Source organism: Ctenocephalides felis, unplaced genomic scaffold (assembly GCF_003426905.1).
Source record: "Ctenocephalides felis isolate EL2017-DRISC unplaced genomic scaffold, ASM342690v1 CF-g0.4_SCAFFOLD_01886, whole genome shotgun sequence".
Classification (NCBI taxonomy): domain Eukaryota; kingdom Metazoa; phylum Arthropoda; class Insecta; order Siphonaptera; family Pulicidae; genus Ctenocephalides; species Ctenocephalides felis.
The window spans coordinates 100036874-100050382 of record NW_020538040.1 but is presented as its reverse complement, the minus strand read 5'-3'; the positions used below and the strand labels follow the sequence as shown (position 1 = coordinate 100050382).

At 29.4% G+C, this 13509-nt stretch overlaps 1 protein-coding gene and 2 non-coding genes across 3 annotated transcripts in view; 1 reads left to right on the top strand and 2 right to left on the bottom strand.

Annotated features, from left to right (window-relative positions):
- LOC113375587 (zinc finger protein 423 homolog) overlaps window positions 1–13509 on the top strand; it is a 257505-nt gene that overhangs the window by 77611 nt on the left and 166385 nt on the right. The gene's annotated exons all lie outside the window — the stretch shown is intronic.
- Trnaq-uug lies at window positions 2463–2534 on the bottom strand. The gene has a single exon. It is a non-coding gene; the product is annotated as a tRNA-Gln (tRNA).
- Trnaq-uug lies at window positions 2687–2758 on the bottom strand. The gene has a single exon. It is a non-coding gene; the product is annotated as a tRNA-Gln (tRNA).

Genomic DNA, 13509 nt, shown 5'->3' with positions numbered 1-13509 from the left:
ATGGTGCATTGACTGTTTTTTAATGTTTCTGAAAACTTCGAAATACATCTATTTATGATTTAGGTTTGATTTGCTTAACATGATAATTTGAATACAACGTCATCAAAATATTGCAAATCAATATAAAAGTGAAATATTACATTTACTATGAATTATATTTTTTCTTGATAGTTCCAAAAATCAATTATTTTTAGCGATTCGAAAAGATACAAATATATTCTAATATATCCTAGGCTTTTAAGCTAAGGAATCAAAACCAGTAATAAGTAATTTCACAGCAGTTATATAATTTCTTCCATCAGATGCAAGAGTTCTGCTATCTTCAAACTGTTGGTATTTACAAAAGTTCATTAGTAACATTGTACATTTGAAGTCATCATGATCGAGTTGAATATTCTAAGTAACCAACAACTGGTTTGAAGAGCATTATTGTTTTTTATGTTGTGCGGGCATAGTTTAACATCCGTATTGCTCTTATAGTTGCATCTGTGAATGGACTCTACTTCATATTGAAAAAAATTCAGCCAGATTAGCTGACCACTCGATGGAGTGGCAGCTATTGAAACTTTTAAAATTCAGCCAATTTATTATGGGTGTGTGTATGACTGTGTGTGAGTATGTTTACTGTGTGAGTGTGTTTAAACATAAGCATAATAGCTCATAGAATTTTGTAAATTCTGATTGCTATTAAATAAAGTATAAAAAAAAAAAAAATATTGAAAAAAATATTCGTATATTCAAAGGAGTTAAACAATTGCTTAAAATATGTTTGAACTTTTAACATTTTATTTGTTTCTTGATTATATTTGAAATATAAAATACGATTTAATAATTGGCATTTTTATATTTCAAAAATAATATGTTTGCGAAATATTCAACTTAATATTGTAATAACATACGCATTATTAACTTTCCGTAGGGCAAGTTATAATAATCGCAAAAAAATCGAAAATGAAAATTTTTGCATTTCTCGACGTTTTAAAGGTTTCTGAACATTTTGGCATACCTTAGAAAAAATGGATGTATGTGTGTGTGTGCGTTCATTAAAAAACATTCAATTCGTATTGAAAAAGAGACGTGCTGTGTTTTTGGCGGAGGCAGGTCTAGCCAAAAGGTACCTCAGTTTTTAAGAGAACGGAGCGACCGATTTTAATAATTCAAAAAACATTTCACTTGTATTGACAAGATGAAGGCAGGTCTAGCGGTTTCGGAGATCTAATGAGAAAAGTAAATAAAAAATGCCATTCGGCGGTTAAAAATGATCATTAGACATATGCACATCAAATTATCAGATATTTTATAGAGATTTTAACAATAAGTATATTTTTTTTACATTTCTCTGGGTTCCGTACCAATGTTTACGCGTCAGACGGCGACGCGGCGCTTACGCGCTTTGATATTTCGTCTTTATGCAGTTAAAACAGTACGATTGCTTTGAAAAAAAGTTCAGAATTTCCAAAATATTTCAAAATGAATGATTTAAGATAGAATGATTTAATATGGTTCGAAATTTTATTAAAAGTTTCAAATCATTGATCAACTTTTATTGATTATTATTATTGATTATTTTTAATTACTCGAATTTTGAATTGCGGTACGGGAAGTTCCAGCAATTTGCCTTAAGGCACGATGCCCTAATTGCCTTAAGACAGATTTCCACTTACAGCTAGTTTAAAACGTAAATTATTTTTATTAATAGATTCGTCACTGTCGACGCTGATAGTAGTAAGTAATATTATATAGTAGGTAGAGTGATTTCCTCTGCACAACAGTACGCGGGCAATAAAGTTGTATAGAACCTTTTATTGCATTTCGTGTTATATAAAACCGCCCATGAGTCTCGCGCGCAGCTTTCTTCTGCTGAAATTTACTGCTTGATTTATGCGATATAGTTTTAAAATGAATTGTCGTCCTGTTTGCAAAAGGTATGATAAACCAACATAACACACCCATAATACTATCAATGCAATGAAAAGTTTTTCCTAAACTAGTAAATTTTCTCGGCAATTGTGGGCGACTTATGTATTTGAAAACTGGGGACGCATAAATATTAATGATGATAAATAAATAATAATAGTTGATGATAATTTCTGGTTGGTTCTCACTTCGGTCTGGTGGTTCTTGGGATCACAATGAAGTTAGTAAATGTGAAAGCATTTATAAATCAAAGTAATGAGAAATAAGTAAAACGTACAGGTTTCACCGAGATTTGAACTCGGATAGCTGGATTCAAAGTCCAGCTTTTCTAATGACTTATTAGGCACATGCAACAACTGATGGCATTAAGTATGTATCATACATAATGTATGCACAATTTATGGTGTTACTGACTTGTAAATGCTTTCGCGGAAGTTTTTAAGATATAGAACAATGGAACAGAAGATTTGTAATTTTGCTTACGTTGTTGACCCAAGCCTATTTTTAGTGTGCACTTTCTAAAAAATTTGGTGATAAAATAACACAGGTTCCACCGAGATTTGAACTCGGATCGCTGGATTCAAAGTCCAGAGTGCTAACCATTACACCATGGAACCGTTGAATGTGTACTTTCAGCATTTCAATTGCGACTTCAATGATTCACGACATTAATTGTAAAACACATTTACAATTTCTGGTTTCACCGTGTTAATTCTTACATACTTAATTTTATGATTATTTTTTACGATTTATGATGATAAAATACTTCAGGTTCCACCGAGATTTGAACTCGGATCGCTGGATTCAAAGTCCAGAGTGCTAACCATTACACCATGGAACCGTTAACACTAGACTTCTGTAAAAAAATAGGTTGTATTTTCGCTGAAATGACGCAAAGTTCGATGCAAATGGGCTAATTCTAATGTTAACATTCTCTTCGTGATAAAATCCTACTCGTCCAAGAAGATTTGGATTCAGATTCGATTGAAAGTTGTTTATCATTACATCGAACACGAAATGGAAAATCAAAAATATTGTTTCAATCACCGATCATAATATAGAAGTTATATACTATTCCAACTAATATATGACGTGATAAAATTATATCTATTACATTAATCAATGTTTGGCAGAATTATTTAATATTATACAAATGTACCAATTTATATTAATATTTATTAATTGATGATATATATTACCATTTTTAAATCATCATTTTATATATTAATTAAATTTTAGTGCAATGCTGTTCTGTGGAAATACAGCTCAACCTCTACATTATTGAAAGGACTGAAATTAGTGTTTTAAACATTATTTTCATTAATTAAAAATTTGAATAAAATTATTTTTGAATCTCGAAATGTTTCTCGTTATCAACAAACGTTATATTATTTTTGAATTTTTTTACTTAACTCGCTATTATAAATTAAACACATATGAAAGTCCTAGTTCTTGAATACCATGTTCGGTCCCATGCGGGATTATAATTGTTATACCTAATAATAGGCTTGTTTATCGTTAATGATCATTTAAAATAGAAATAGCAATTATAATTATACATTAAAAATAAAAAATAAACGTGATGTGTAATATATTTTAGTTAATTAATATATCATATTTGATACATTTACATACGTAATTATATTTGAGTTTTTTGAAAGTAGTTGGATCATTCTACTAATATTCTCAATCACTAGTTTTTCTTGGCATTGGAACTTTACTGTAAATACTGCTTTTTAAAAAACGGTACACAGAATGCTTAACTTGTGCTGATTTTACTCCATGCATTTTGATACAACCGCGTGTTTTTATTTTATTTCTTAGCCGAAATTCATACAATAGATAATAAACATTAAAGATGATATAAAGATAGGCCACGCATTGCGCAGAATACCACGAAGCATATCATTATTTTGGCGTCTAAATATTATATATCTTTGTAGTTTTGTGAGTTTTGTAATCACGGTGCCATACGGTTACCCACAACAGCATTGCAGAAATGCGTATTTGAATTTATTAGTTGCAACATTGTAACATCAGCGATTATTGCTTGACCTTATGTATAGTGTTTTGATTAGTCGGCATAAAGTCGGTTGTTATTTAATGTGCTATTTAGACCATACATTTTCGTTTAACTTTCATACTAGGACATTCAATCATTGTTTTGACTCCATTATGTGGCTTTTCGAATGGATAGCAACTCAGTAGTTGTCCAATCGAGTTGTGACTAATTAACTATACTCGAAGTATTTGTTGATATTTTATGATTTTATAAGCAGCTATATCCACAAGACGTGGTGTTCACTTGAGATCATATTTGAGATCTATAACCTCAAGTGAAAATTTGACATCGAAAATGCCTGATGTAGAAATTTGACATCAAAGTCGGGTTTTGGTCTTGGCGGGAATCGAACCAGTGAACCCGCGACTAGTTTGCTCTAGTCCACGTCCGAATATTTATTAGTATTTTTAGTATGAGACTATACATGAAATTAGGTTTTAAGTATTTATAATTTATAATTTATATCTATAATTTATAAAATAATTTAATTTTCAATATCATTCCAAGTATAAGGATAGTGAGCATGAATGATTATTTGCAAATAAAAAACAAACGCGCAATATTATTAGTTATGTAGCTAATGCTATAGAGAATTTTTTTTTATTTTTATGTTGACTGAACAACCTGAACTTACTATATCTAGCGATAATTAATTTGTAATCACAAATAGAACCACTGCTGATTACTGCAAAATTTCTTTTGCCCATGAAGATAGTTTAATCTTTTTCTCTCTAAAACTGTTTTAATTAACACTTAATCTGCGATACATAATTGTGTATTCTATTTACATACTATAAGAAATATTCTTTTTAGGAAAACATAAAGTTGTAATGGTGATATGTGGAATTTATGTCGTATACTCTTATACACGCATGTATTTGATATACATATTAATTTTGTACGTAGCGCGTAATTATTATGACAGTTGTTTAACTCGAAAAGATAAATATTAAAATAGATGTAACATTATCAATGACACTTTTTTGGAAGTGGTGTTTCGTGGTGTGATCATTAGCATTTGGGACTTTCTGTCCTCCTATCTGATTATTGTGAATTCAATCCTCACAGTCAGTGTAATCGTAACTTTTGTCGCAAAATAGTGTCATGACTACTTTTAATAATTTTAACTACATATGTTACATACTATAATAAAAAACACTACCATTTGTTTGTTTCTGTCTTATTATTACCTAGTCTTGATTACTTTAAATTAAAAGTGTTAAGTTTCTGGCTATCAAATAATCACGCCTTTTAACTTCCAGAATGGTTAAAAAAACATTCGATTTCTATTGATAGGGATATGTGCTGATTAGTTTTTGGCAAAGGCAGGTCCAACCGTTTCGGAGGTAAAGAGAAGAAAGTGCAGAAAATAAAAATCGAGATTTTGAGAGAACGGAGCATCCGATTTGAATGATTGGGAGAAGTGGTTATTAGTTTTTGGCAGGGACAGGCCCAGCCATTTTGAACATACAGAGCTAAATGTATAAAAAATCGTAGTTTTTGAAAGAAATAAGCATCCGAATAGTATGATTCAAAAAAATTCCTGCTTGTATTGACAAAACAATTGCTTTTGAAAAAAAAAAATTCATTTTGATTTTTTTTTAATTTTTTTTTGTATATCGAAAATAATTCAGATTTCTATTTTAATTTTGGCTAAAGTTTTAAAGCTCACTTATGTACTTTAAATACATATTTTTGACTTTGTGATTCAGTTTATATAATTCTTATAAATATTAGACAATGTTACAGTATTTATAATGATCTATTTGAAAATATTGAATATTCCTCGAACATTTTGGTACGGTACGGGAAGTTCCAGCAATTTGCCTTAAGGCACGATGCCATACACCACTAGTTAATTTGATAGATCGTATATGATCGTATGGTCTTATAAGACCATAAAAATAAAAATCTTCCCGATTATTAGAAGTTACATTTTTAATGCGGAACTCTTGCTAGTGCCAATAATGCAAAAAGGCCAACTATTTGTTTTATTATTATGTCTTATATCAGTAAATTGAGAAATGTACTTACCAGGCCCCACAACAAGGCCATAAAGTCTACTACTTCTAGGTACAATTTGGAATGTACTATGTGAATGCGTAATATTACTACTGCACGAGTATTATATTTATTCATACTGCTTTGGGTCTCACTTTTATAGCTGGTGTATTATTTTATTTATAAACTTATTAGTCTGAAATGTACATATAAAGGTTTGACGATAAATAAAAGAAAAGGCTTTGTGTGTAAAAAATATGAAGGATGAACCTAAATAATATACATCGTATAATTTCGTTATGATATAAACTGTTATTTCTTTAGTGTCTAAAAATTTAGCAGTATATATTTTTTTTACTTATTTGTTTCTCTTTATTATATTACAATCTGTCTTTACAAAAAAACAGAAATACAATAACTTTGAGTATGTGGTTAGTTAATTTAGTTGATGTAACGTACATTATAACAGCATATCGGCACTACCCAAAACACGTCGCTTAATTGCGCGCGTATTTCGGCAGCCGGTGTCAGTATTATAACATGACATTATTTTTACCTGAAGTCAAAAGTCATACACATCTTGAATGATCTAAGGACGCACACGAATGTGATGTTATGCAACGCCCAACGCGCGCACGACGCCGCAATAAAAAATCTCGACGCGGTGAAATGAGGGACAGATCATCGTTTCATTCATATTTCATAATATCAGCGTCGGGACTACCGTTCGCATAGCGACGACAGATACAGATATGTACTTAACAATTAGATGTAAAATTGAATAAAAAATCTAGAAAACAGTAAATATCAATTTTACACAACCAATATTTAAGGAGTTTGATTTTAACCCTTTCCACTCGGATGCCACAAAATAGATATAGATCTTGCAATTTGCGAGTGGAAAGGGTTAAAATATAACTAGTGGTGCATGGCATCGTGACTTAAGACCAATAGTTAGAACTTACCGTAATTTAAAATGTTTAAAAGCTTTAAAATTTAATGAAAATTTTTAATTCTTTTTAAGCGATCGCACTGCATCTAAGAACTTAGTCAGAACCCATGAAAATGTAGACAAAATTTGCACTTATTAAAGTTTCTATAAAATATCTAATAATTTGATGTGCATATGCCTAATGATCAATTTTGACATACAAATGGGATTTTTAGGCCTTTTCTATTGGATCTCCGAAACTGCTGAACCTGCCTTCTCTAAATTTTAACTATTTCTTTTATTTTGTTATCACAAGTGAAATGTTTTTTGAATCATTCAAATCGGACGCTCCGTTCTCTCAAAAACTGCAATGCCATTTTTGCTTTTTTTCCCGTATCTCCGAAACGGCTGGATTTGCCTTTGCCGAAAACTAAACAGCACGTATAATCATCATTAGTAATCGAATGTTTTTTGAATAATTCATAACGGTTAATCCGTGCTCTCGTGGACGAAAAATTGTATCCGCACATACATACATACATACTACGCACACCCACATACATTTATTTTTTCTAAGGTACGCCAAAATATTCAGAAGACCTTAAAACGTAAATATATGCAAACATTTTAATTGTTGATATTTTTGCGATTACTATAACTAGTATATTTGATAAAAGTTTTACGTTTTAGCTTACAATAAAAATATATTGACGAACGGTTATAGTCGCAATAAACTATACTCATTGTAAGACTATATTTATACTCATAAATAGACATACTCATATAATGTTAATACCAACTGCAAAAAGTTTGCCTACTTAAATGTGATTAGTTTTAATGCAATAAATTTTAAATTTAACTGTTTATGCACAATATGAGTAAAGTAGAAACTTAAAAGTTATTTTTGCACGTTTTAACTATTATTTTGTAAATAGTTAAATATAATTTATACATGATTTTAATTATAAACCTCATACCATATCTGTTTGTTAATAGTTTAATCTTTAAGTATAAAAATATTCATTCTTATATACTTTTGCTTTTATGAAACAAAATTAAATTTTCTAGTTAAAGCAAGCAATTTTTGTTGACCTTTTCTATAGTGTTTTGATTAGTTGGCATAAAGTTGGTTGTATTGGTTTATTATGTAAATTGATCATGCATAAAATTATTTTTATGTATTCATGATTATAATTATAACAGTATTTATAATATAATTGTAATTATTTATAGACTTTAAAGCTTTAATAAAATTTTATTAATACACTTAAGGATTATTAATTAAATTTATATGTAGATCTAAAGATTATTTCTGGGAATAAGCAATTCAAAATTCTTTATTCCCATGTTAAGTAAATAATCTGAAGTTACTGTATTTAGCGATCATTATTAAAATAAAAAATGAATTCACTTTTGATTGTTGCAAAATAATTTCTGCCACGAAGAAACAATAATAATTCTGTTTTTCCTAAAATTTTTAATTAACTTATACCTATTGTTTTATAAAGTTCAACTATGATCTTGCAAATATAATATATATATATATATATATATATATATATATATATATATATATAATATCCATGATAGTAATTTCACACAGGATTCTTACTATAAACTTAACGCCATGTCTATTTGTTTTGCTTTTGTGAAGCGAAATAATATTATAATTCACTAATTTTTATTGCCGTTCATAAAATCGTATACGCATTAAGTTAAGTCTAACATTTTACTTTTGTTCTTAATTTACATTTTGGTATCATTTTTTCCGTGTATGAATCTGGAATTTGGGATAAGTGTGCTGGTCGTGTTGTAACATTGACTAATAAGCACGTGCGCAGTGTACAAGTTGTAAAGAAGGCACGAGCGCGCAACAAAGAAAATAGTGTACGTAATGTGTATTGTACGAGGCAGTACACACGTTTCTTGTTTTGCCCAATTTGGTTCTTTCGGACCGGTCTCACTACAAATTACACTGCACCCGTTTCAGGTGGACGGTGATTTTTTTGTCATACAAGAATACATTGTAGAGTCTTAAAGGAAATTTAGTAAATGTAACATGCAAAGTATTGTATTCTTTCAGCTAATAGTCTCCAGCATTTCAATAACTACAGCTATTGTTTTAACTTTCAATAATCAGAATAATAGAAAACCATTCTGAATTATATATAAAAACTAGTGGGGCGTATGGCATCGTGCCTTGGCAAATTACTGAAACTTCCCGTACAAAAAATTATTATTTTTTTAAAAACGATTAAAATTTTTGGAAAAATTTTACTTCGAAATAATTAGATTTTTGAGAAACTATAAATTTGACAAAAAATTACTTTTCTTTATTTTGACATATTTTGGAAATTTTGAACTTTTTTTCAAAGCAATCGTACTGCTTTAACTACATAGAGACGAAATATCGAAGCGCGTAAGCGCCGCGTCGCCGTCTAACGGAACCCATAGGAATGTAAACAAAATGTATACGTTAAAATCTCTATAAAATATCTAATAATTTGATGTGCATATGTCTAATGATCATTTTTGACCGCCAAATGGCATTTTTTTACTGTTTTTACTAGATCTCCGAGACTGCTAGATTCACCTTCATGAAAATTTGATCAGTTCTTCAGCTTGTTAATATAAGTAAAATGTTTTTTGAATTATTCAAATCGGACTCTCCGTTCTCTTAAAAACTGAGTTACCGTTTTTGGCACTTTTTGCTCCATAAAGTGCCAAAAATGGTAATTCAGTTTTTGAGAAAACGGAGCGCCCGATTTGAATGATTCAAAAAGCATTTTATTCATATTCACAAGTCTAGCGGTTTTCAGGATACTATAAAAAAATGTCATTTAGCGGTCAAAAATGATCATTAGACATATGCACATTAAATTATCGACTTCTATAGAGGTATTAATAATAAGTACAAATTTTGTTTATATTTCTATGGATTCTGTACCAATGTTTATCCGTTGTATATTTTGTTTCTACGTAGCGCAATTTCTTTAAAAATTAAAATAAAAAATCTAAATTTTCAATAAAGTCAATTTTCTTCAAAAATTTCAAAATTCTCAAAGTCTATTTTATTCAAAGTTGTCAAAAAATTTCAAAGCCATTTTAAAAAAATTAATTTTCGGGCCGGAAAGTTTCAGCAATTTGTCTCGAGGCACGATATCATGTACCACCAGTTTTCTAAAATTCTTTTGCTCTACTATTGTGTCATATTACCAAGAAGCAAACACGTGGGTATTTGAAACACAACATACTGGCGAAACGACCAACGCGAAGGGGCGCTGCTTTGATTGGATTTCGGGCGCTATTTTAAGAAAATGATGCTTTTTACGCTCATTTGGGTGTACCTCACGCAGCGCCCTTTGCTGTTATATTTGAACTATGTCATCTTGACGTTCTGCTTTCTGTTTATAGTAATATATTCAAAACAGTTTATCACCGTATTTCATAAGAGTTAAAAATATCAACCGCCAAGCATTTGCAGTAGGGCATGCAGAGATTATTATTATTTCAGCTTTGAAATATTTATAGAAGTGTAAAATAGAATACCAATGAAACCGCTTTTTACATGTGTATTTGTAAACGTAAATATATCCAGTATAAAATAAGTTATTAGTACTTAATCTACTAATATAAATTATATAATATAAACGTATGAGACTAAATATGGCCTTATAATTAACTTTTTTGTATGTACAAAATATCTTGAATTTGTTTTGGCGCTCAAATATGATATGATTAGACTCTATAATTAATATTTCCTATTATAAAATCTATTCGATAATTCATTAGGCTATTCTTTGTATACTTGTAACTATAGAACGTTTATTGCATATGTAAGCAAATTCATAAATGAAATTAGATATTTCAATAATGATATTTTGATAACTGAATAAATTGAAAAGATTTTTATATACTTTGCTAAGGAATATTTTGAACTAAATTTAAAATAAGAAATTGATAGAGGTTTGTTATTGAATAGAATATATTACAATTATTGTTTGGATCAAATTATGTTTAAAATAGTAATTTTAAAGAAAAGGTTATACATAAATTGCGACGTTCATAATTATTGTAGCTACATATTTCGATTTACTTTATAAACGCATTACAAAATTAATAGCTGATCTAGTTTTCAACGCAGTTTTTATTTTTATGATAATAGAGAATGTCAGATGTTTTGTTATATTACATGATTTTGTAATAAAGTTTTAAAATTTGATATGATTTATTTTTGAGAGTATCGTTAAATTTTAATCGAAATAGTTGTATTCTCTAACTGTTATACATAGGTACTCTGTGTAAAAAAAATATTTAAACTAGTGGTGAATGGCATCATGCCTTGAAGCAGATTGTTGGAACTTTACGTATCGTAATATTTAAAAGCTTTAAGTTTTTAAACTTAAGTTTTTTTTTGAAAATTTTGAAAAATAAATCGTTTGCTTTGAAAATTTCAATGTTTATTGAATAATTTTAAATTGCAAAATTGTTGGTATTTTAATTTTGATATTTTTTAATTTTTGAAAATGTGGAGATTGTTTTAAATTATTTACAAAATTGGTTTATTTTAAAATATTTGAATAAAATCGTTTTTTGTTTTTGAAAATTGTTTTTGGAAATTTTGATAATTTTTGAAAATGTTGAATATTTAAAATTTTTTTTAAAAAAATTAAATATTTTTTTTTTTTTTAAATTCTATTTTTTACTGAATTGGTACTTGCCTTCTTCAAAAACTAATCATTTGTGCACACCGTCATTACAAGCATTTTAAATGGTTTTTAAATCAGACGATTCTTTGAACCCTCGGCTTTCTGTACCTCCGAATCGGCTAGACCTGCTCGTTGCATTTGTTGATTCATATAAGTATCATATAAACTTTAAAAATTAAAATTTTTGTTATCGGCCTCAAAAAATAGATACAAAATTGTACTTATCATTAAATCTGTATAAGATATCTGATAATTTGATGTGTGCATGTCCAATAATAGTTTTTGATCAGCAAGTGGCATTTTTTTTTGTTTTTTTTTTTTTCAGGATTTACAAAACCGCTTTTCCCAAAATTTAGCCAATGCTTCATTCTGTCTGTGCAGGTAAAATGTTTTTTAAATCATTCAGATTGGACGCTCCGTTCTTAACTTAAACAGAGTTGCCATTTTTGCCTCGTATCTTTAAATCGGCTGAACCTGCGTTTGCCAAATACATTGAGATATTATGAGATTATATTGAAATACAGAAAAAGTAATAAATGTATATAATATTAAATTTATAATCGGGTGTTAGATCAGTAACATTTCTAGTAATATTAATTGCAGTATTTTTTTCTGAAACGTCTTTTTAACCGAAACGTATAGATTTTAAATAAACTCAAACGTGCTTTGGAAACGTCTAAAGATTAAATAAGAGAGAGCCTCAAAATTGACATATCTAGTTAATTATTTTCTAATGTTTCGATTTAAGGAGACCCTTTTCAATCATGCGTGCATGTCACGCAGTTGCATCTCAGTGCTGCAATTGTATCTCTTGTTCGTAATCAAATCGTGAGGATGCAGGTACAACGGACACCGAGCGAGGAGTGTCCACAGGGAATGCGCGAGTTATATGTCTCTTATATGTGCGCTTATAGCATTTTATGTTGTATATTAAATACGTGGCTACCAGCTGTTATGGATAAAGTAACCGGGATTAGTCTTATAATTCGATCCCATTGCTCCAAAATGTTTCTTTTATTATTTCTTTTATAATTACGAATGTGAAGGCTACTAGTTTCTCGACTAGTTGACTAATTTGTTGAAACGTGTATTGGTATAAATAAATTATATTTGATACCAGACTACAAAATTTAATTATTGAGGTGCTATTTAGTTATTGATTCTCTTATGTGTGGCTTATATTAGCTCTTACGTCTAATAGTTATCATCTGATTGAATGATGCAGCTAAGTCCACGAAGGACAATTTTCACTTGAAATTATATTGTGATCTATAACCCCAAGTGGAAATTTGACATCAAATTTGCCTGATGTCGGGCTACGGCGGTAGCAGGAATCGAACCAGCGAACCCGGGACTAGTTGGTGCTAGTCCACGTTCTAACTGATATTGCAACCGCTGCCCTATTTGTAATATTATAGTTACATTATTAATCATGAATTATATACACCTACAGATAAAATGGCGATGAGCTGTATATTATTTGGCTATTTTTCATTTTGCTATGTATATAAATCATGATAAAAATAGATTTATATAATTTGTTTTTCGCCAGAGACTTCTCTATATTTGAATATGCACACATCAAACGCCAAATTAAATTCAATTACGTTTATGTGAAAATCGTGTTCTGATCAATTACTCAAATCTCCATATACTGCTTTTATATGCACAACGTAAATGAATGATAAATTTCATCAGGCTACCAAAATATTTCTAAATATTTTGGTTCGCTAACTTTGTTGCATCTTACTTTAATTATTTTTAAAGTAGCATTTTTCGCAGGACAAATACATGCCATAAATTATACACATTAGTGGTTCAGTGTAAAAAATACATGTTGTAAGGTAGGGAAGCTTCATGAGTATTCAATATTTATTTTATTATTTAAA